The sequence below is a fragment of the Mustela nivalis genome (genome assembly GCF_964662115.1).
Source record: "Mustela nivalis genome assembly, chromosome: 4".
NCBI classification, from domain to species: domain Eukaryota; kingdom Metazoa; phylum Chordata; class Mammalia; order Carnivora; family Mustelidae; genus Mustela; species Mustela nivalis.
The window spans coordinates 100675762-100697327 of NC_139023.1; the positions used below are offsets into that span (position 1 = coordinate 100675762).

At 36.9% G+C, this 21566-nt stretch overlaps 1 protein-coding gene and 1 long non-coding RNA gene across 2 annotated transcripts in view; one reads left to right on the forward strand and one right to left on the reverse strand.

Annotated features, from left to right (window-relative positions):
* DKK2 (dickkopf WNT signaling pathway inhibitor 2) overlaps positions 1–21566 on the forward strand; it is a 102252-nt gene that overhangs the window by 45083 nt on the left and 35603 nt on the right. The window lies entirely within an intron of this gene.
* LOC309862982 lies at positions 15127–17423 on the reverse strand. Its single transcript, XR_014310832.1, has 3 exons — positions 17315–17423; positions 16784–16917; positions 15127–15295 (listed from the first exon to the last, which is right to left on the reverse strand). It is a non-coding gene; the product is annotated as an uncharacterized lncRNA (long non-coding RNA).

Genomic DNA, 21566 nt, shown 5'->3' on the forward strand with positions numbered 1-21566 from the left:
GTTTTGAACAGTTAAGAGCCTCAGTGATGAACTTTGGTGACGGGTGGGATTTGAAAAGTTACAGATGAGGAAAAGTAGTACTCTGGGATGTGTGTGTGTGTGTGTGTGTGTGTGTGTGTGTGTGTGTGTGCGCCTGTTAGAGGCCAGGCCAAAAAGAGACAGTATGGAACAGAAACACTGTGGCAAATTGAACCTGTGTTCCTGAAATTGCAATAACTTGATCCAATGCATGGAAGGGCTCACTTGAAACCAGCAAAGTAGGTTAAAATCAAGTTATCGTATTCTTTGCAGGCCAGGCCAAGAATTTGGAATTGGAATTTCTTCAGTAGTCAAAAGAGAACTCTTTAAGTTCTTGAGCAGTGGGGATGACTTAAAAAGCATCATCTTGGGAGGACTCCCCTAGTGGGGCTAGGTGGGCTTATCTGGAAGGAAAGAGAGAAGGCAGAGGGCCATGCCGCTGGTACAAGCACCAGTGCACCATGATGAAGACATGGATTCCGACTGCAGAGGAATGGAATTAAAAGTAAGGGCTTCAAAGTTTTCTGGGTGTAACGGTGAAGGAGCCATAGGAGATGGAGGTGTACCAACCTGGGTGATTCTTACAATGGAGGCTGAAATAATTGACACTGAACCTCACTTTATGTGGACCATCAATTTTTTCAAGATACTAAATAATTTTACTATTAATATAAATAAGTCCTTGTACCGTACCCCAATAGTAACATTTCAATAATTGTTGAAATTCTTTTCACAAAGGAATTTTCCTAATCACTGCAAAAAAAAAAAAAGTGCTTTCTGATCATCTGTAAGGCTATATTGTTTTTCCCAAGTGGTAGCCACTTAGAAAAGAAAAAAAAATGTAGATAGGCCCTTTTATTAAAGCATTGAGTGTATTTTCCACCTCTTTCTCATCCTTCAATAACCCGTTCAGTGCCCAAGGAGGTTGACCTGCAAGAAGTGCATCTGGAGTTCCTTGCCTCTGGTTACCAGTTGAGTTTGGCTATCAGAAGACACTACCAGCAGGGGGCTGAATGATAGGAGGGGATTCAGCGGTATGTTGGAAAAAACAGCTAATTTTGCCCATTTTCTCCCAACTCTGCTTTCAGCAGCATCCTGTTGTTATCTTGCAATCAGCCATGATAAGAGAATTTATACCATGGAAATGAGCACATGTTATAAATCAGGATTTTCATTTTTGGAAAATCAGTTTGCCAGCATACCACTAAGAAAGTGTGTATCCAGCTACTTATGCCTTTCATTCCCTCTGCTTCCTTGCCATCGAAGCTGGCTATGTACTTCAACCAAAGGTTGGATGGAGGGTGGATGGAGGGATGGAGGGGACTCTCTCCATACAACAACACTGTTCAAGGTCCTGTAGCCACTGCTTCCTCTTCAGGCTTAAAAGACATGATGTTTTCTTCCCTTGCTCACCTTAGACTTCTGCACCATCTCCTTTTTTTCTCAAAACTTGCACCATCCAATATGGTAGCTACTAGCTATATGTGGCTATTGACCAACTGATGGTGTGTGACTCTCATAATAGTGTATCTGATGAACTTTTTAATTTTATTTGGTTAAAATTAAATGAAACTTAAAATTTTAGAAACAGAAATAGTATAAGACATTTTTCCATTAAATACAACTTTATTGTTTTGGAAGGACTTCATTTTACTTGAGACATTATTTGAACTGAGATGAAATACACACCAGATTTCAAAGTCTTGATATGAAAAAAAAAGAAGCACATCTAACTAAAGACTTCCTTACATTTATTTCATATTAAAATAATATTTTGGCTGTGTTGGGTTAAACTAAATACATTATTAAAAGTAATTTTGCCTTTTTCTGTTTACTTTTTTAATGTGGTTACTAGAAAATTCTAAATAGTGGTTGCCACTATTAGACTTTTCTTTTATAAACCTTGCCTACACTACTGTGAATGGCCTCTTTATACTCTTTTTTTTTTTTTTAAGATCTATTTATTTATTTGACAGAGAGAGGTATTACAAGTAGGCAGAGAGGTAGATAGAGAGGAGGAAACAGGCTCTTCACCGAACAGAGAGACTGATGTGGGGCTCTATCCCAGGACCCTGAGATCATGACCCGAGCAGAAAGCAGAAGCTTAACCCACTGAGCCACCCAGGTATCCCTTATATTCTTTTCAAATACACAGCTTAAACATACCATTAGCTTCTGACTGGTGGAACCCAACTGATACTACTACCACCACCACTACAACAACAACAACAAATCTGTTAATTTTAAATCTATTAAAAAATTAATTCATTTTTTCTTCTTTATGAGCTAAATTGCCACTCTCTTCGTTTTAATATAATTTTTTATTTTTTGTTAACATATATTGTATTATTAGCCCCAGGGGTTCAGGTCTGTGAATTGCCAGGTTTACACACTTCACAGCACTCACCACAGCACATACCCTCCCCAATGTCCATAACCCCACCCTCCTTCTCCCAACCCCCCTCTCCCCAGCAACCCTCAGTTTGTTTTGTGAAATTAAGACTCTCTTATGGTTTGTCTCCCTCCTAATTCCATTTATTCCTTTCCTACCTCCCAAACCCCACAAGTTGCATCTCAACTTCTCATATCAGGGAGACCATATGATAATTATCTTTCTCTAATTGACTTATTTCTCTAAGTGTGAAACCCTCTAGTTCCATCCATGTAATTGCAAATGGCAAGATTTCATTTCTTTTGATGGCTGCATAGTATTCAGTTGTATATATATGCCACATCTTCTTTATCCATTCATCTGTTGATGAACATCTAGGTTCTTTTCATAGTTTGGCTATGGTACCACTCTCTTTTTTAAAAAGAAAAGAAATAGGCTTATTTTGGAGGAATGTATCTAGTGGGAACTATTAACTAGGTGACGTTTAGCTTCCGATGTTTCCTAAACAATTTTTACAATGTGGTCTAGTGGAATAATCCTTGAAAATATTTCCCAGCTGGAAGGAAGTATTAATATTGTTAAGTAGCTATCATATGCCAGATAATTTTGGGGTAGACTGTCTAATTCAACTCTCTCAATAATCCTGATAGACAGGAATTTTGAGATACCCTCATTTTACAGACCAGGAAATTGAGGCATGGAGAATTTACTTGCTCAATGTCACAGAGCTGGTAAGCATGGAGGCCAAAATGAAGCCCAGATTTACTTGACTTTATACCCCAGGATCATTCTAACACAATAAGCAAAAAATATTCCTTACTCTAAGGCATCTTAAACAAAATTTAGAGAGGAGAGTTGTTGATTTTACTAGATATTGATTTTTAAGCTTTCCCTGCAATGTAGATACCCATAAACCTCCTTTTCCCTCCTCAAACTCTCACACCACATTCCACTTCTTCCTTGGCACCAAGGGTAATCAATTTTGAACAGCTCTAGAAAAGACCATAGCTTACAATACTTCCATGAAAAGTTGCCTCTAGGGGTGGCTTGTCACACCACTTGCAGGAAGATAGAGCCAGAGGTGGTGAAATAAATCAGACAATTTTGGGTGGACTGCATTGTGCTGAGCCCAGCCACTGTCTCACACCCCCCTACCCCACTCTTGATCCTTAATCAGAATCTTATGTGGACCCTTAGACAGTCTTGCTTCCCTTTAGTGACACTGGGAAAAGGTGAAATAGAGGCTCTGGAAATGGAAACTGTACTCAAGTCACAAAAGAGATGAAGGTCCTCGACTTGGGGCTGAAGATGTTAAAGTGCTGTCTCCCAGTCTTATTTCCAATCTATGTATAATTTGATCCCCCTGCATTGACTTAAATTTACAACTTCTTGGGAGTTTTAAAGTGATATTTACACACATGTTAGCAGTTGTTGCACTGGACTTCACATATCCTCTCTTATTAAATGGGTGTTAAATAGGGGCGCCTGGCTGGCTCAGTGGGTTAAGCTGCTGCCTTCGGCTCAGGTCATGATCTCAGGGTGCTGGGATTGAGTCCCACATTGGGCTTTCTGCTCAGCAGGGAGCCTTCTTCCCTCTCTCTCTCTCTCTCTGCCTGCTTCTCCATCTACTTGTGATTTCTCTCTGTCAAATAAATAAATAAAATCTTTAAAAAAAGTGGGTGTGAAATAAAAATAATTTTTAAATGCAGGTAGGGACTGAACTTGGACCCACTTTCAGTCTGGAATTGTCCACAGCTTTGTGATATTATGCACTAAGAAGGAAATGATAGGAACCTAAAGGATTACTGAAAAGTTGGTCATCATTTTGTATTTCTTATTTAGAGCAAAGAATCCTTTGGCAGCATAATAAATGCTATCTGATTAAATATAGTGACAAAAAGGATGCTTCCTTTTATATCCATTTTATTCTTTGGTCTAATCTAATATGACTGTGTGACCAACTAGATATCCAGTCATCTAAACTCTTCTGAAGACAAAAACAGAGGGATTAAAAGCCGGTCTTGAAATCAAGCAGATGTCAATTCAGCTGTGTTACCTAAATGCTGCAGGATTTCCTTTGTCTCTTGATACCCCAATTTCCTTATCAGCATAAAGAGGGTAATGTCATATCAGTTAGATTTATTCAGATGTAAGTAACAGAAACCAACTCTTAAGTGACTTATGATAAATATTTTTTTGTAGGGAACTTACTGTTTGTATATGAGGTAGCTGGAAGAACCCAAGGAAAGAATGAATTGGGTCTCAGAAGAGTATAAACTGATGGAGTGCCTGGGTTCTAGAAAATAAAGCTGGTGGGTGTTATTAGAGTACCTGGACCAGAATGAGAAAGCTCTGGTCAAATTCATCCTTTGGCCTTTCTACTCAAGCTGCAAATTCCCAGGAAGAATTTGTGGCCTGGTTGGGGTCCTGCATTCCTTCCCTTGGCCAAGGGAGGGCAGGAGAATGTAGGGAGCAATAACTAAGAGAGACTGAGTTCCTGTTATTTTTTATTTTTTAATATTTTATTTATTTATTTGAGAGAAGGTGAGTGAGAGCACAGAGAGGGGCAGAGGAAGATGCAGACTCCCTCCTGAGCAGGGAACCCAATTCATGGCTCAATCCTAGGGCCCTGGGATCATGACCTGAACCAAAAGCAGCCACTTAACCGACTGAACCACACAGAACTGAGTTCTTAAATAAAATATCAGGGTGCTCTTATCAAGAAAAGGGACATGAGTATCGAAAAAATAAAAGAAATGAAATATTTTACAGACTCTTGGCATAGAATCATTATGCCATTGAAATGAGATCATTGGTACTGGTACACACAGTGACAGCAAGTTGTCAATAAAGATGATTTAAAAAATTGTCATTAAGGAACAGTTCAGGGACGCCTAGGTGGCTCAGTGGGTTGAGGCCTCTGCCTTCAACTCAGGTCATGATCCCAGGGTCCTGGAATCGAACCCCACATCGGGCTCTCTGCTCAGCAGGGAGTCTGCTTCCTCCTCTCTCTCTCTCTCTCTCTGCCTGCCTCTCCCCCTACTTGTGATCTCTGTCAAATAAATAAATAAAATCTTAAAAAAAAAAAAAGAAACAGTTTATAATCCAGTATATTATTCTTTATTAGGAATGGTCATGTTCTCAAAGAGCATTATTTTACACACACACAACAGTCCCTTAAATTTTACTAGTGGGGCATTGTAACAATTTACTATCTAACTTGATGGAGATACATGGAAAACAACGTAAGTAGCAATTATGTCCCAAATAGTTAGCATGCAATTATTTAATTCAAAAATCTGCCTTTGCATTTCAAACACAATAAATCCCACGCCATCTATTTTAGTTATGGTAAATCATAGTCGTATGTGGTCATGATTATGGCTAATTGTGGGATAAAGGATTTAATTTTAGAGTATGAATTAAATACACTCTTGTTGACATTTGTGCATGACAGTCTGGGAACAATAGGGAAGAGCTAACAGCTATGTGATATAAACTCCTCAATAGAGAGAATAATAAAGAACATTTAAGTCAATGATTCTGATTCTTAATGATGGTACTGATGATGCTGGAAGCTTGGACTCTCCATATTTAGAATACACCAGCTGCTTCAAATTAGAGAGACTGTAGAACTCTTTTGACATGGGTTCATTGATGGGGTGTGTGTGTGTGTGTGTGTGTGTGAGTGTGTGACTAAGTCTCTCCAGTTATGTGCAAACAGAAAATCTAGAACACAGTTTCCTGATGTAGTTTATAGAGGAATATATTCTGTGGGACACTTTGCCATGCTAAGATTGCCAGTATGCATTGAAATTTGTAACTTTTTAAAGAACATTAAGAAAGAATCTAGTTACATATGGCTTAAAATTGCTTATGGACTTCATGACAACATGAGGAACTTAAAAGGAACCAACTCTCTGTCTCTCTCTCTCTCTCTTTTTTTTTTTTTTATTTAAACTTCTGCTTTCACTTCACAACAATGTCTTCTATTAAAACTAAACAATTAGCGCTGTCAAAGCAAGGCCTCAAACAATTAACATAAGACTCAAAGTTATTTCCCTCATCATAAATCTTCAGTAAAAGACAAATATGTATACAATATGAGGAGGAACAGAGTATGCCCTCTGCTTCCACAACACATACCCAGGAAAAGAAAGTCCTCTGCTGAGGGTAGGTATTTAGTGTGATGATACAGCTCCTGCAAAAACTTCTCAGGGAGCTCTTTAAATAAATATAGTTGAAAGAAACTTAAAATGCCATTTTATAACTGTACTGTGTGCAGTTCACTGTGGGTACTAAACTGACATCTAAGTCATGGCCCTTTCCATTCTGGAAAGATCTTAAAATTCACACAGTGCTGGGGCGCCTGGGTGTCTCAGTGGATTAAGCCGCTGCCTTCGGCTCAGGTCATGATCTCAGGGTCCTGGGATAGGGTCCCGCATCGAGCTCTCTGCTCGGCAGGGAGCTTGCTTCCCTCTCTCTCTCTCTCTGGCTGCCTCTCTGTCTACTTGTGATTTCTCTCTGTCAAATAAATAAATCTTTAAAAAAAAAAAATTCACACAGTGCTGCTGGGCCACCATTGGGGGTGAGGTGGGGGAGACTTGGCAGACCGATCTAAGCTGTGTCGCATCAGAGACTCAGGTTGAATTTGTATATGTGAGTGAGATTTTTTTCTTCCTTCTCTTCCTCCCTCCCTTTCTCTCTTCCCTTCTTTTTTTTTTTTTTTTAATATTTTGTTTATTTATTTGGCAGACAGAGATCATAAGCAGGCAGAGAGGGAGGCAGAGAGAGAGGAGGAAGCAGGCTTCCCACTGAGCAGAGAGCCCAGGACCCTGGGATCATGACCTGAGCTGAAGACAGAAGCTTTAACCACTGAGCCACCCAGGCGCCCCTCTCTCTTCATTTCTTTTAAACATTTTTTTTTTTTTTGGTCTGATAATTATAGATAATTATGCAGGTGTAGTAATTGGCATAGAGACATCTGGGGTAACTTTGCCAAGGTTCCCCCAGTGGTAACATCTTGGCAAAAGCATAGTGCAGTATCACAGGTTTTAACATTTGTCAAGACACGAAACATTTCCCTTCTGCAGTTATGTCATGTGGCCTTTTAGAGTCATATATACTTCTCTCCCCTAAGTTTGTCATTTCAAGAATGTTCCATAAATGAATTCAGACACTATATAATATTTGGGGTTTAGCTTTTCTTACTCAACATAATTCTTTAGAGGTTCACAACAGGCAGTTGTGTGTATCCATAGTTTATTCTTTTTTTATTGCTGAGCAATATTTCATTGTATGGAATACCAGTTTGTTTAACCATCGACCTGTTGAAAGGCGGGTTTATTTCCTATTTTTGTCCATTAAGAATAAAGCTGTTTAAGATACTTGCATCCCAATGTTTATAGCAGTGCTATTTCCAGTACACAAAAAGTGGAAACAAATTAGAACAAACACCAACATATAAATGGGTAAACAAAATGTTGTATATATGTGGCATGAAATATTATTCAGCCTTAAAAAGGAATGAAATTCTGATACATGCTGTATCATGGATGAAACTTAAAAACCACTGTTCTATGTGAAATGAGCCAGATATAATAGGACATATATACTTCTACTTATATGAGATATCTAAAATATGCAAATTCATAGAGAGAGAAAGGAGAGTAGAGGTTACCAGGAGCTGAAGGGGAGAGGAAAATGGAGGTTATTACTTTATGGGTATGGAGTTTCCATTTGGGATTATAAAATGTGTAGTGGTAATGGTTGCACAGTATTGCAAATATATTTACATGTCGCTGAATTATGCACTTAAATATGATTAAAATGGTAAAATTTATGGTATGCATATTTTACTACAGTAATGAAAAGGGAATATATAAACACTTGGGCACAGGTTTGTGTATGAACAGAAGTCTTCATTTCTCTGGAATAAAAGCCCAGAATTATAATTCCTGGGTCATATGATAGTTGCATTTTTAATTTTTAAAGAAAATGCTAAACTGTTTTCCCAAGTACTGTGCCATTTTCATTCCCATCACCAATGTATGAACGATCTAGTTTTTCTGCATTCTCACCAACATCTGCTGCTGTTACTCAATTTTTTTAAATTTTAGTTATTCTGATAGGTGCATACTGATATCTCACTGTGGTTTTAATTTCCATTTTGCTGAGAACTAATGATTTTACATATATTTTCAGATGCATTTTGCTATCGGTATATCTTCTTAAGTGAAATACCCCTTCATGTCTTTTGTCTACTTTGTAATTGAATTGTCTTTTTACTGTTGGGTTTTGAGAGTTGTTTATATACTCTCTGTACTAGACCTTTGTTGCAGATGTAATTTGCACATTTGCTCCTACTTTGTCACCTGTTTTAATTTCATAGAACAAAAATTTTAAGATTTTGATGAAGTCCACTTAACTTTTTTTTCTTTCTGTGGATTATACTTTGGGGTCAAGTATAAGAACTCTTTGCCTAGTCCTAGATCTCAAAAATTTCTCCTTAGAAGAGAATTTTTTTTTCCTCAGAAGTTGTATAATATTATAATTAAATTTAAATCTGTGGTTCATTTTGAGTTAATTTTTGTATAAGTGTGAGATTTTGATCAAAATTAATATTTTTTCCTCATAAATATTCAGTTGATCGTGTACCACTTATTGAAAACACTATCCCGCCTGGGTGGCTCAGTGGGTTAAGCCGCTGCCTTCTGCTTAGGTCATGATCTCAGGGTCCTGGGATCGAGTCCCACATCAGGCTCTCTGCTCAGCAGGGAGCGTGCTTCCCTCTCTCTCTCTGCCTGCCTCTCTGCCTACTTGTGATCTCTGTCTGTCAAATAAATAAATAAAATCTTAAAAAAAAAAAAAAAAAAGAAAACACTATCCCTACTCCATTGAACTTTTTTAATTACCTTAAAGTGATCCTCTTTCCTTCCTCCGTCCCTTCCTTTTTCTCTTTCTTTTTGGCTACTGCTTTACGTAATCTACAGAATCTCATTGTGGCTGGTTTTTCTTTGTGTAAACGAAGGTTTCAGCACTTTGTGCTATGAAGTTTGATGCTCAACATGTCCACAGGAGTCACAAATTTACACCTTTCTTATGTTTATAAAACACCTACATTGGCATTTTCCTGGTCCAAAAATTACGTACTTCGAGAGTTGTGTTAATTAATGAACAAAAGACAGATGGAAACAGGTAGAATATTTTAGTCCTCTCTTTGTTGTAGTACCTATCCAGTGTCAGCAACACCAATTCCTCTGAGTTTATTCCTGTTCTGCTGTATTGGGAGGCCCTAGAAACTAGGAAATGGGACACAGGAGACTTTCCAGTCAACAAAAGTGGTGAGAACAGTAACTTAGGCAAACAGAGCCTATACTTTCCTCTGTCCTTGCCTGTCTCCCTACCTGCACAAAGTAGGCAAGGTCTTTGCTTTCATGGAGGTCTTATTCTAATGAAAGAGGAAGACATTAAGTACATAAATGAAATAATTACAGGTCAGAATCAATGCCATTTCATAAGGTTTTATCAGTTACACATGGGGATACTACGTATCTTTGAATATTTTTTGTGTAGAATGTAATATTAGAATTACAAAATGTGTCATTAGAATGATATCGTGTCAAATTTATTGACAATATTTTATTGATTTGCCCAATATTTATTGAGTATACCAAAGTTGTCCTAGTTGCTGATACAACCTTAGAGAAAAAAATGCATGTTTTGATCCCTAAGAATCTATAATTTACCTGAAGAGATAAGAATAAACATAAAATATATAAATATCTTAAATAAGTGTTGTATGAAGAGAATGAACAGTAAAGGTTAAAAACAAAAAGAGCTCAGTGAAGAGGCAAGGTCCCTTTTGTTGGGAGTGAGTGTGGGAAGGCAATACTGAGCAACAAAGAGGGGCTTTGCGGCAAACTTTAGAGTGGAGGCAGGATTTCAAATAGTTCAAGACTGCAAAAGAGATAAAGGACCGTGAGGATGATTGCCATAAGAGAGGTTCAGTGTCCAGAGAAAACACAGAGCTTCTGTTTCAGGGATGACATACCACTTTTGACATTATAGTTTAAACAGTAGGAGATTTAAATATGAAGGGAATAAATGCACAACAACACATTTTGAATGCTGTGGGAAGATCCCTGTTTGTACCTGGACCCTATACTCACTAGCTTCAAAAAGAATTCAGAGATTTAGGGTCTAAGTAGGATGGAATAATGTTTACATTTGTGTAATTGTTTTTAAGATTTTAGACTGAATAATGGATATAATGTAATGGTTTACAAGAAAAAATATTTTCCCATTAAAGGCTAAAAGTACTTGTTTGCATAATGTGTCAACATGAAATGGCAATAATTTTTTTAAAGATTTTTATCTATTTATTTGACAGAGAGAGAGATCACAAGTAGGCAGAGAGGCAGGCAGAGAGAGGGTAGCAGGCTCTCTGCTGAGCGGAGAGCCCAATGCAAGGCTGGACCCCAGGACCCTGAGATCATGACTGGAACCAAAGGCAGAGGCTTAACCCACTGAGCCACCCAGGCACCCCTGAAATAGCAATAATTTTATTGTTGCTCCAGTTCACTCTAAAAACAATTCAGACTGCTCCTTCATTAATCCATAGGGCAAAATATTGCTTTACTCTGATTCAGTCTATTTTCCCGATATAGGCTGACTTCTGATAATAGCAGCATATTTAAGAATTGTTAGAGAGTAAAAGGGAGTTGGGATAAATTGGAAGGGGAGGTGAATCATGAGAGACTATGGACTCTGAAAAACAATCTGAGGGGTTTGAAGTGGCAGGGGGTGGGAGGTCGGGGTACCAGGTGGTGGGTATTATAGAGGGCACGGGTTGCATGGAGCACTGGGTGTGGTGCAAAAATAATGAATACTGTTTTTCTGAAAATAAATTTAAAAAAGAAGGAAAGAAAAGAATTGTGAGTCCTGACCCATATTGAATCTTTGTTCAAGTCACTTGTCATCTTTGGGTGGGGAGATAATAATAACATTTACTTCATATTGTTGACATAAGGATAGAATAATATCGTGCATGTTTCTTTTTTTTTTAAAGAAAATTGGTAGAGTGCTATCTTAATATTATTAGGTAATAAAGTTTAGGATGGCTTGGACTACCTCTCAACTATCTTTGCATTTCCCAAGTGCCTTCTGCACTACCTGGTATAGAGCACCTAGTTGTTTTGTTTTGTTTTGTTTTGTTTTGTTTTGGTAGAATTACTGAAAATAGCAATAGTATCACAGTATATGTGTAAAGACATTTACACATAGAATCTTTTTAATAAGTTTATTGATGAATAAATGTTCTATGAACTTATTTACAAAGAATTTAGTATGTAATTATCTTATTTAATCATAGAAAGCATCTATACTAGAAGACATATTACTTGTACCCTAAATTATTCCTTGTTATACTTCTGATATGATAAATAGTGTCATGCTGAATAAAAATCAAATTACATGTCTTCCATTTGTGTGTAAGCAGACATTATACATGATATAATAGTCAGTATATAACATGCAGAAAAATTAAAAAGTTTAAGTTCCAAAGTTTCAAACCTAAGTTTTGATACCAAATAGACAAGTATATATATGTACATACAAATGTATCTTTGGTTATATATCTATATATGTAAGTATATAGATGTATAGACATTATAGGTATAAAACCATATAGTCTCAGTTGAAATTAGCAGTATTAGTGCCTCAGAATGTGTTGAGTTTCAAATCACATTAAAACAAAACAAACATGTAGCTCTACAACAATTGCCTTATTAAAATTAAAACCATTTCAGAGTTCTTACTGCATTCTAGATGGGAGGAGCTCTCTGTAATATAGACTGGTGTGCCAGATACCATAATATAGACAGCAAAATGAAATTTTATGTGTAAGTATGTGGATGAATAAGTTAAGATGTGATAATAAACTGAAGTGACTAGTTTTACGAATTTTCCACTTATGAATCTTTTTGATCATTTATATAAGTCTTATGTGGCTAAATGTTAAGGTTTAACAAACAAATGTCTGGATACTGTGATGGATGAGAAAAGACAGAAGTGCATCTGTGCACAAGTGCAGTGAGTGTGAATGAGTTGGCAGTAAGGCTGGGAATAGCACAGCATTAGCTGAGTGTGTTACACACTTAGCAGAGCAGACCCTAAACATATGCGAGCCCTTATGGTTTTGGTCAGCAGCACTGTCCAACAGCCATGTGGGGCTCCTTCTAGGATAAGTCACAAGGATGTAATTTACCCTGGAGTGGCCTATTTATGGTACACAGGAGGATACCTTGCTGGTTGTTTTTTCTACAGTTATTAAATCTTAGAGAAGTTACAGTCCAAGATACTGTAAAACTTTGCACAAGGCAACAGGATACTTCCTATAGTCTTCCTGTCTTTGAAGAAAATGAGATTAAGTAGTCTGATCAGAACTTAAGGAATGAGAAAAATATGACTTTTTCAGCCAGCTGAAGTTGCCTTCAAATCCTGGCTCTTTATTTAATTTTTTTGGCCCATGTTTTAGTTTTTTTGCACAATAGACAAAACAGTATATAACTTGCATGGTCATTTTGAGTACTAAGTGAGATAATGTTTACAAATATATAATACAATGCCTAACATCTACTACATGGTCATACTCCCTCATGGTCCAATACTGTATCTCCACTATATTTCCCATTATCCACAATAGACAAAACAGTATATAACTTGCATGGTCATTTTGAGTACTACGTGAGATAATGTTTATAAATATATAATACAATGCCTAACATCTACTACATGGTCATACTCCCTCATGGTCCAATACTGTATCTCCACTATATTTCCCATTATCCACAGGGAAATTAACCAAAGACTCTTATTTTTATTAAATCTAAAATTAAAGGAGCGCCTGTGTGGCTCAGTTGGTTAAGTGACTGCCTTCAGCTCAGGTCATGATCCCAGGGTTCTGGGATTGAGCCCCACATTCGACTCCCTGCTCAGTGGGTAGCCGGCTTCTCCCTCTCCCTCTGCTGCTCTGCCGACTTGTGCTTTCTCACTCTCTCTGTCAAATAAATAAATAAAATTCTTAAAATAAATTCTAAAATTAAAAAATTTAAATCTTTTCTTATTGAAAATTGATGCTAATTTATTGAGAAGAATGTAATAGCTTCTCTTATATGTACCTATAAAAAATAAACTATTGTTCTGAGAACTTTATATATGTTATTTTAATTTATTTATATATTTGAGAAAGAGAGAGAGAGAGCAAGTGGGGGGATGGGAAGAGAGAGAATCTTCAAGCAGACTAACTGCTGCGTGTGGACCCCAACAGATCCTACTTCATAACCCATGAGACCATGACCTGAACAGAAACCAAGAGTTGGACACTTAAACAACTGAGCCATCCAGATGCCCCAGAGCTGTACTTGTGTTAAGATTTGAATACATGCCTTGATAAATAATCCATTCAGTAGATATTATTACAAGTATTTTGCAGAAGCTCATAATAATTATGAGGAAAAATGTACCATCTTACCTATATTGACTTTATAACAAGAAAGCTCAAGAAGAAGACATGTCTTTGTTATTTGTATTTTTTTTATATTATATTTTATTTATTTGACAGAGAGAAATCACAAGTAGGCAGAGAGGCAGGCAGAGAGAGAGGAGGAAGCAGGCTCCCTGCTGAGCAGAGAGCCTGATGCGGGACTGGATCCCAGGACCCTGAGATCATGACCTGAGCCGAAGGCAGCGGCTTAACCACTGAGCCACCCAGGCGCCCTGTTATTTGTATTTTTACAACACTTTGTTTTGCAATTCATAGGCAGTCAAGAAATATTGGGTGTTTTTTTTTTTTTTTTTTTTTTTTTTCCTCTTGAAAACCTTCATTGCTAAATCTAGAGATGGCATTATGGAAACTCTGCTTCTCTGACCCAGGTATTAATGAAGAAGCTCTCGGTAGTAAAGACCTATTTAGGTAGTAAGTAAAAAAGCAATCATTTTGCTCTGTAATTTGTGAATAACTGATAAATTTTGCTTCTGTGAACTGATTTGTTCAGTGATGTAAAGAAGGGGTAGAAAGGAAAGGGGAAGAACGCGAAGGAGAAAGGGAGAGGACACAATTCTTTAAACAGTCAGGTGTGAGAAACTCCCAGTGAATTATCCTTGAAGTGATCAGATTGCATTCAGGAGGTTGCACTGAAAAAGGTATATTAGCAAAAAAATTATTATAGCATTACCAGCCTGAGGCACTTATTTCTTTGTACCTATTAACTAGCATCACAAATGAATGGACGCTCCATTACAATGGATTTAGAGTACCAGGGAAAGTAGTCTCAGGTTGCTACAGCTGGATTTTTTTCAAGGGTGGAAAATAAAATAAGGAGGATACCAACTGGGCCACCCACTGCAAATGTGGGTGACCAAATGAGCCAACAGAACCTCTAATGAGTATTTACTCCAAAGGACTTGCATGTAAACTACTTCCAGACTGATGTAGTGCCAAGCTTAAGGGATTAAGTCCTTCAATGGCTTTGTGGATCAGCAGCCACTGCATCTAGGAACAAAGGAGGGGTCTCCTTATTACACATATCAAGAATATTACTTTCAGACAAGAATAATGCAAAGTATGGATCAAAGAACACCATAAAATAGATGGAAGACAGTAGAAATAAGTAATAACAGCATCATCCATACTCTGGATTTAGGGTGATTTTATTTAGTTAAGGCATTATTTTTGAGAAGACTTTAAAGCATCGCTTTAACATTTATGTGGTCTGGCCTACATTATAGGTAGTTGTGTACATGTCTTTGGTTTTGATAAACTTGGAGGCAGGAGTTTCTCTGCTTGTTTCATCAGTGTGCTGTTAATCTTCTGGTCTTTACCACCTCCAGCATTCAACAGAGTAGAGATGTAGTTTTTTAATGATCATTTTTGAAATAAATTGAATCATGCAGTTACTTTTGCTTTAATAATACAGAGAGGATTAACATAACATGTTTTTCTCTTAGGAGAAAGAAATCCGAGATACAAAGAAATTGGATATCCAGAGAGAATATCTCAATATCACTTAGAAAGTTAGTGGCTGGGTTTATCCTGACTCAGGGATCTTGCATATCTCAGACAAATCAAATCCCTCAGTGCAATGCAAATGACAGGGTACATATGGAAAATAACATTCTCAATATGTTTACCCAGAGAAAACACAAAGCAAGAAAATGTTTGCTCACTATGACAAAAAGTCAGTGCTAGAATAGGTTCTAAGATGACCACCCAAACAAATGTTTACTTCTGTAAAGCAAAACAAAGCAAAGCAAAACAAAACCTAATTTGGTATTTTAAAAGGTTGAAACCTAACAACAACAGCTATTTGATTCTTTTTTCTTCCTGTTTCTAAATAGTTGTGTTAACATTTAAAAACTTGACTTTTCTAGTCCTTCTCAAAGAAGTAGTCATTTGCATTTAGCAGCAAGATTTCCTAAGAAATGTTGTCAGATGAAAATTGTGGTCATGTTTTCTCCCTTTAGATACAAGTTAGTTATATGGGTATTAGGAGTTGACTCGAAATTTTGGAACCGCACTGTCTCGATTAAAGGTTTTCCCAACAATCGGCATCACCAGTTTTGCCACAATCTTAATATTCTATGGGTACAATAGGCCCCGTTCAGATACAGCAGGTGACAAACTAGTAATGACAAAATTAATACATGCTGATGATATTGATGATAATGGTAATAAGGATAAAAGCAACTGTTGAGTTGTTTTGTTGAGATTCTCACATATATCCTCTTGTTGGATCTTCAGAATGACAATGGCAAAGATAGAGAAGCGTTATTCATTTCTAAATGGCCTACAGCTTCGTGCTTGCAGTTACAGACAGTCGGAACGTTTCCCAAATTTCTGTTTATTTATAGTCTTAAGTGAGCAATTCCATAGGGTGCCAGAAAACGTTCTCATTTCTTTATGCCAATTGATTCATTTAATTCTCACTATAACCATGTGAAGTAGGTAGAAATAATGTCCCTATTTTATAAATGTGAAAAGTGAGGCTAGATTCACACCTCTGAAAATTGTAGAACTGGGATTCAAATCCAAGCACCTGGCTAAAGCACATTAACATTTGACCCAAACTCAAAAATACGTGTCCTGAGGAAAATAATCACAGTGGCTGGGTTTTCATAAAGTTCTATCAAACTCATAATATCTCTGAATCTGGATGATAAGCATCTCCCTCCCGTGTTCTGCAGCCAGCTCTGTCGTAGACACGGGACGTTCCCCAGGGCTTCTGTCCCTGGGGTCTGGTCCATCCAGCAGAGCTGACAGGAAGGTTTGAATGAGGGTGATGGAGGTTTCTGACCAAGTTGAACTCCTGATACCTTTCTGTGCTCTTGAGGAGTCTGTGTCTTTCCTTGTCAGCTCCTTTCCATTGACACCATGAATCATTCCAAGTTGGTTTTTTCCTCCCTGCATTCTTGAGTTGGGAGAGTGGTACAATCAATATTTCTCACACCTGAAACAAGCATTCAAAGTAAATGTCAAAAGCTTTCAGAGGTGGTATCCGCCAAGGACCAGAAAACAACAGAGACGGTGGAAGTATAAGACAGGGGAAACATATTATTTCTTTTTTTTTCTTTTCTTTTCTTTTTTATCTATCTCCCCACCCTACCCCTTGACACACACACTGAAATGCTATACTTGGTACAAGTTATGTAATTAATTTTCAGAGGAAAACTTTTTAAATTCTGGAGTCAACATGAGACTGAATTTCTTGGGGTGAGGGCTAGGAAACACGGGAAGGGAGACGTGAGGAAAAGGGGGCATGGGCACTACTGGTAGAATAGGTCCTAAGAGTGAGGAGCCCAGGAAAATAGTCCTAAAGAAGGAGAGGTGGGAGTACCTGGGATTACCTGGTTGTGTGGAGCAAGAGAGAGGATGCAGATCCCAAACTGGAGGTAAAAGTTTTAGCAGAGGCAGAGTGAGGGAAACCAGGACTGAATTCCAACCAGGACTGAATTCCAAGCAATGATCATGAACCTGCTTCTTCGGGGCAATTGAAAAAAAAAAAAAAAATATATATATATATATATATATATATATATATATATATATATATATATTCATTTTTATATATAAATTTTTTCTCCAAGAACCTAGCCCTGAACTTAATTCCAGAAAGAACCTGATATTTGTTTTAGGTCAAATGCTAAAATTTCTTCCTGAGTAGTTTAGTTTTGTTCTGGGAGTGTCTCTAAGCTGACCAAGTTACGCTTCTGTGAAATCCAAATTGGCAACAGGAGAAAGGGATGAAGAGTATGACCATATATCTTGAGGGAGTGTCTTTTTATCTTCTCTTCAGCGGGGGAGTCAATATATTAACTCCTTTCTTTTTAACCTGAAGGAACTACAACTAGAGCCAGCTCTTCCATTTTGTATAAATCTCAAGTGTGACCACAGCTCAGGAATCTTGCCAACACATTCAGAGCCAAACTGCCCAGAAAGCCATATGGAAAATGAAAAATAAATTACCTCATTATGCAGTCTATTTTATGCATTATGCATATCTATCTGTTGGGCACTCTGTGTTTCATAACAACTTGAATTAACAGCAAATATATTTGCAATAATTTTAAGAATATAAATCATGAGGGCACCTGGGTGGCTCAGTGGGTTAAGCCTCTGCCTTTGGTTCAGGTCATGATCTCAGGGTCCTGGGATCAAGCCCCGCATTGGGCTCTCTGCTCATCAGGGAGCCTACTTCCTCCCTCTCTCTCTGCCTGCCTCTCTGCCTGCTTGTGATCTCTCTGTCAAATAAATAAATAAAATCTTTAAAAATATATATATATAAATCATGGCCCCAGTATTTAGACCCTTACTGGTTATAACTTAGGTTATATATACCTGGTTATAACTAGGTATAACGTAACTGGTTATACCAAGTTATCATAGCAACTTGATATGCAAGCAAGTTACTTAGCTATCCTGGCCTTATTAACACCATCTATAAAAATGATGACAGCAACTGAAATGAGACAAGCTCTGGAAAAAGCTGAGGAGCCACAACAGTGGGTAGGGATTCTATTTAACCTAGATATCTTCAAATCTATACCACCTACTCTGTCTCACTCTCTATTATTTCCCTTTCACTCCTCTCCCATTCTTCCTTTCTTTCTTTCATTTATCAACTTTATTAAGTGTCAGGCATTGCGTTTCTGGTATTTAGCAAAGCCCCCGGCAGGGAAGACAGATGTGTGCCCTAGGATTATGTCATCATTCTCTTCAAAACCCTTCTGTTATTTCCTGTTTCTTCTACATTAAACCAGTGTCTGAGTAAGTCTCATCTCATGGGTCACCACCTTGTTCTCATCCCCTGGGATACTTCATCCTTCTTTATGTCATGCAGTCTCGTGCCACAGGGACTTTACACAAACCATTTCCATTTTCTGGAACTAGCCTCAGCATGGCTTTCCCTTCAGCTAGTTAACTGCTAGGCACCCTTCAGATCTCAACTCAAAAATCACTTCTTTGGAAAAACTTTCACTGACCCTTCATCTAGATGAGGTTCTTTTGCTCTGTGCTTTTATAGCACTGTGCCCCCACTCACTCAGAGTACTTATCTAAGTTTAACATATTTATTAATCTCTACCCCACCAAACAGCAAACTCTATAAGAAAACATCGTCTTCTTCCATCCTTGTGAAGCCAGCGTCTCCCACAGTGCCTGATTTAGGATAAGTGCTCAATATTTATTAGTTGAGTGAGTGAGTGAATGAATGTATGAATGAGTAGATCCTCCAACACACTTGACTGTCATCAATTCTTGTCCCTACCAGTTCTTGCAATGCTTTTAAAAAAAAAAAGAGGCAGTATGCTTTTAAAATTTAAAAAAAAATTGTAGACTTCTGTACTACACAAACAGACTCTAATAATGAAAATAATTCTTTGAAGACAGTTCCTTATTGTGACCTTTCTTCTACTTGTAATCCATTATTAACTAGAAACCTATGGCTGAAAAGCCTGGTAGTTCTGAGACAGCCTCCAGAGAATTATGACTTGCAAGCTGTTCATTAACATGCATATTGTCTAAAGAAAGAAAGAACCCAGAGGCTTACAATATGCTCTTTCAAACATGACTATTTGTGAACAATGGTCAAGACATTTAATTTACTTCCTAACAGATGAGATTTAAATAAAAAACACAAGTACATTCTTGAGAAAATTAGAATGGGTGAAAATGTAGACGGGATGGAGAGTTAGCTACTATTGAGAAAACCCCAGGATATCGATGAGGTTGCATTCAGTTGCTGCACTTGTGAGTAAGGCTACGTACATTTTGGCCTATAATGCATATTCCCACATAAATTCCATTGTGTATGCAGAAAATGAATGGACTGCATGCTTCTTTAAGCTCACAGTCTGATTCCAAAGTTTGGTTAACATTTGCTGTTTTTCTTTAGTGAAGGAATATTATGTCCTAAAAGGCAACTTTTTCCTAGAGTTAGTATATTAGCTACTGCTTTTTGGTGGATTATTGTGTTAAATGACTGCTTGATCACTATCTCATAATTTCAATCACCTGACATCACCTTATATTAATTAGCCATGTCTTATTACAAAGTTCTAAATCTAAGTTCATTTGAAACTATGTACTTAAAAGCCTTTATGTTTTCCCAAGTTATTTTTAAATCTTAAAGTAACTTATGTATCACTGGACTTTTCACTGGACTTCAAATGCAATCAAGGACTTCTCAGTGGTGTTAATATTCTTTGGAGAAAATTAAAAGAATGATATAAAGATCAAAAGTAAGCAAAATATCTTGCATGTATCAAATTTTATTTTTGGTGGGATATTTCAAATAGTTTTTATTGCTTTTTAATTGGGAAGACTTGTATAATTCTTGGCTTTGATGTTCTTGGGAAACCTATTCCTACCAAACTTAAAAATAACTCATTAGGTTCATAGAAAGATACGTTGCTATAGTTTTAACACAATGGTTGATATTAGCTATTTCAAAAAATACATATATATGTATATATACATACATACACATATATATGTATATATATATGTAAGTATATATATAATATCTGGATATCAACAAAACATGATATAGGTATATTTTTATTTTGTTTCTTTAAAACTGCTTTTTTGGCGATATTTAAATGTCAAGAAATAAAATTCTATAACAAAGTAAAAAGGACAAAGGAATATAAGAAAAATATGGAAGAGAAAAAGCTTTCTTCTTTTAGCTTTAGTCTATCTTAAATCAAGTAGATTGAGTAGTAATAAACATAAGTCATTCAGGATTTTCCAAAGAAACAGAACTAACAGAAGATGTATATATTTATCGATTTAAATATAGAGACAGACATATAGACCTTGTATAGATTCTATATAGATCTATATTCTTATGTATGTATCTATATCTGTATCTATCTAGATATAAATATAAACATATAAATCTATATTAACCAGAAACCTATAAATGGCTATGTCTATATCTATGTACATTTTGAAAAAAATCAGCTGGCATCATTGTTGAACTAAGTCTGAAATCCATAGGCTGGAAACTCAGAGGTGATACTGCAGCCTTCAGGTAGAATTTTTTCTTCCCTGGGAAAACGTAGGCTTTGCACTTAAGGCCTTTTAACTGATTGGGTGAGGCCCACTCCCACTATTCTGGATAATTTTCTTAAAGACAGCTGATTGTAGGTGTTAATCACATCTACAAAATGCTGCACAGCAACACCTAGGTAGATCAGTGCTTGATTAAATGAGCATATTAACCTACCAAAGTCAACACAAAACAAACCATCACAAGCACCAAGTTGCCTTATTAGTCTCCAAGTCTTTTCTCTGTTTCATGCTGGCAATTCAATTCATATTCTTAATTTAAATTTCAAAATAAAGCAGTTTTAATTTTCTTTTCTTCCTTTAGTTGCTCACCCTTTTAGTTATTTTGTTATGTATCTGTACATTCATCTAAGACCTGGAAAGACAAGAGAGTAAATAAAGATCACATTATCCATCCGTGTACTTCATCAGTAGGTCAAGTACACAAGACTCCTTTGGCAGGCTGATGAAATTTAGGGACCCCTTCTCAGAATAATGTTTAAATAAAATAGTAGAACTAAGAAAAACATCATTTATATTGAGATATAA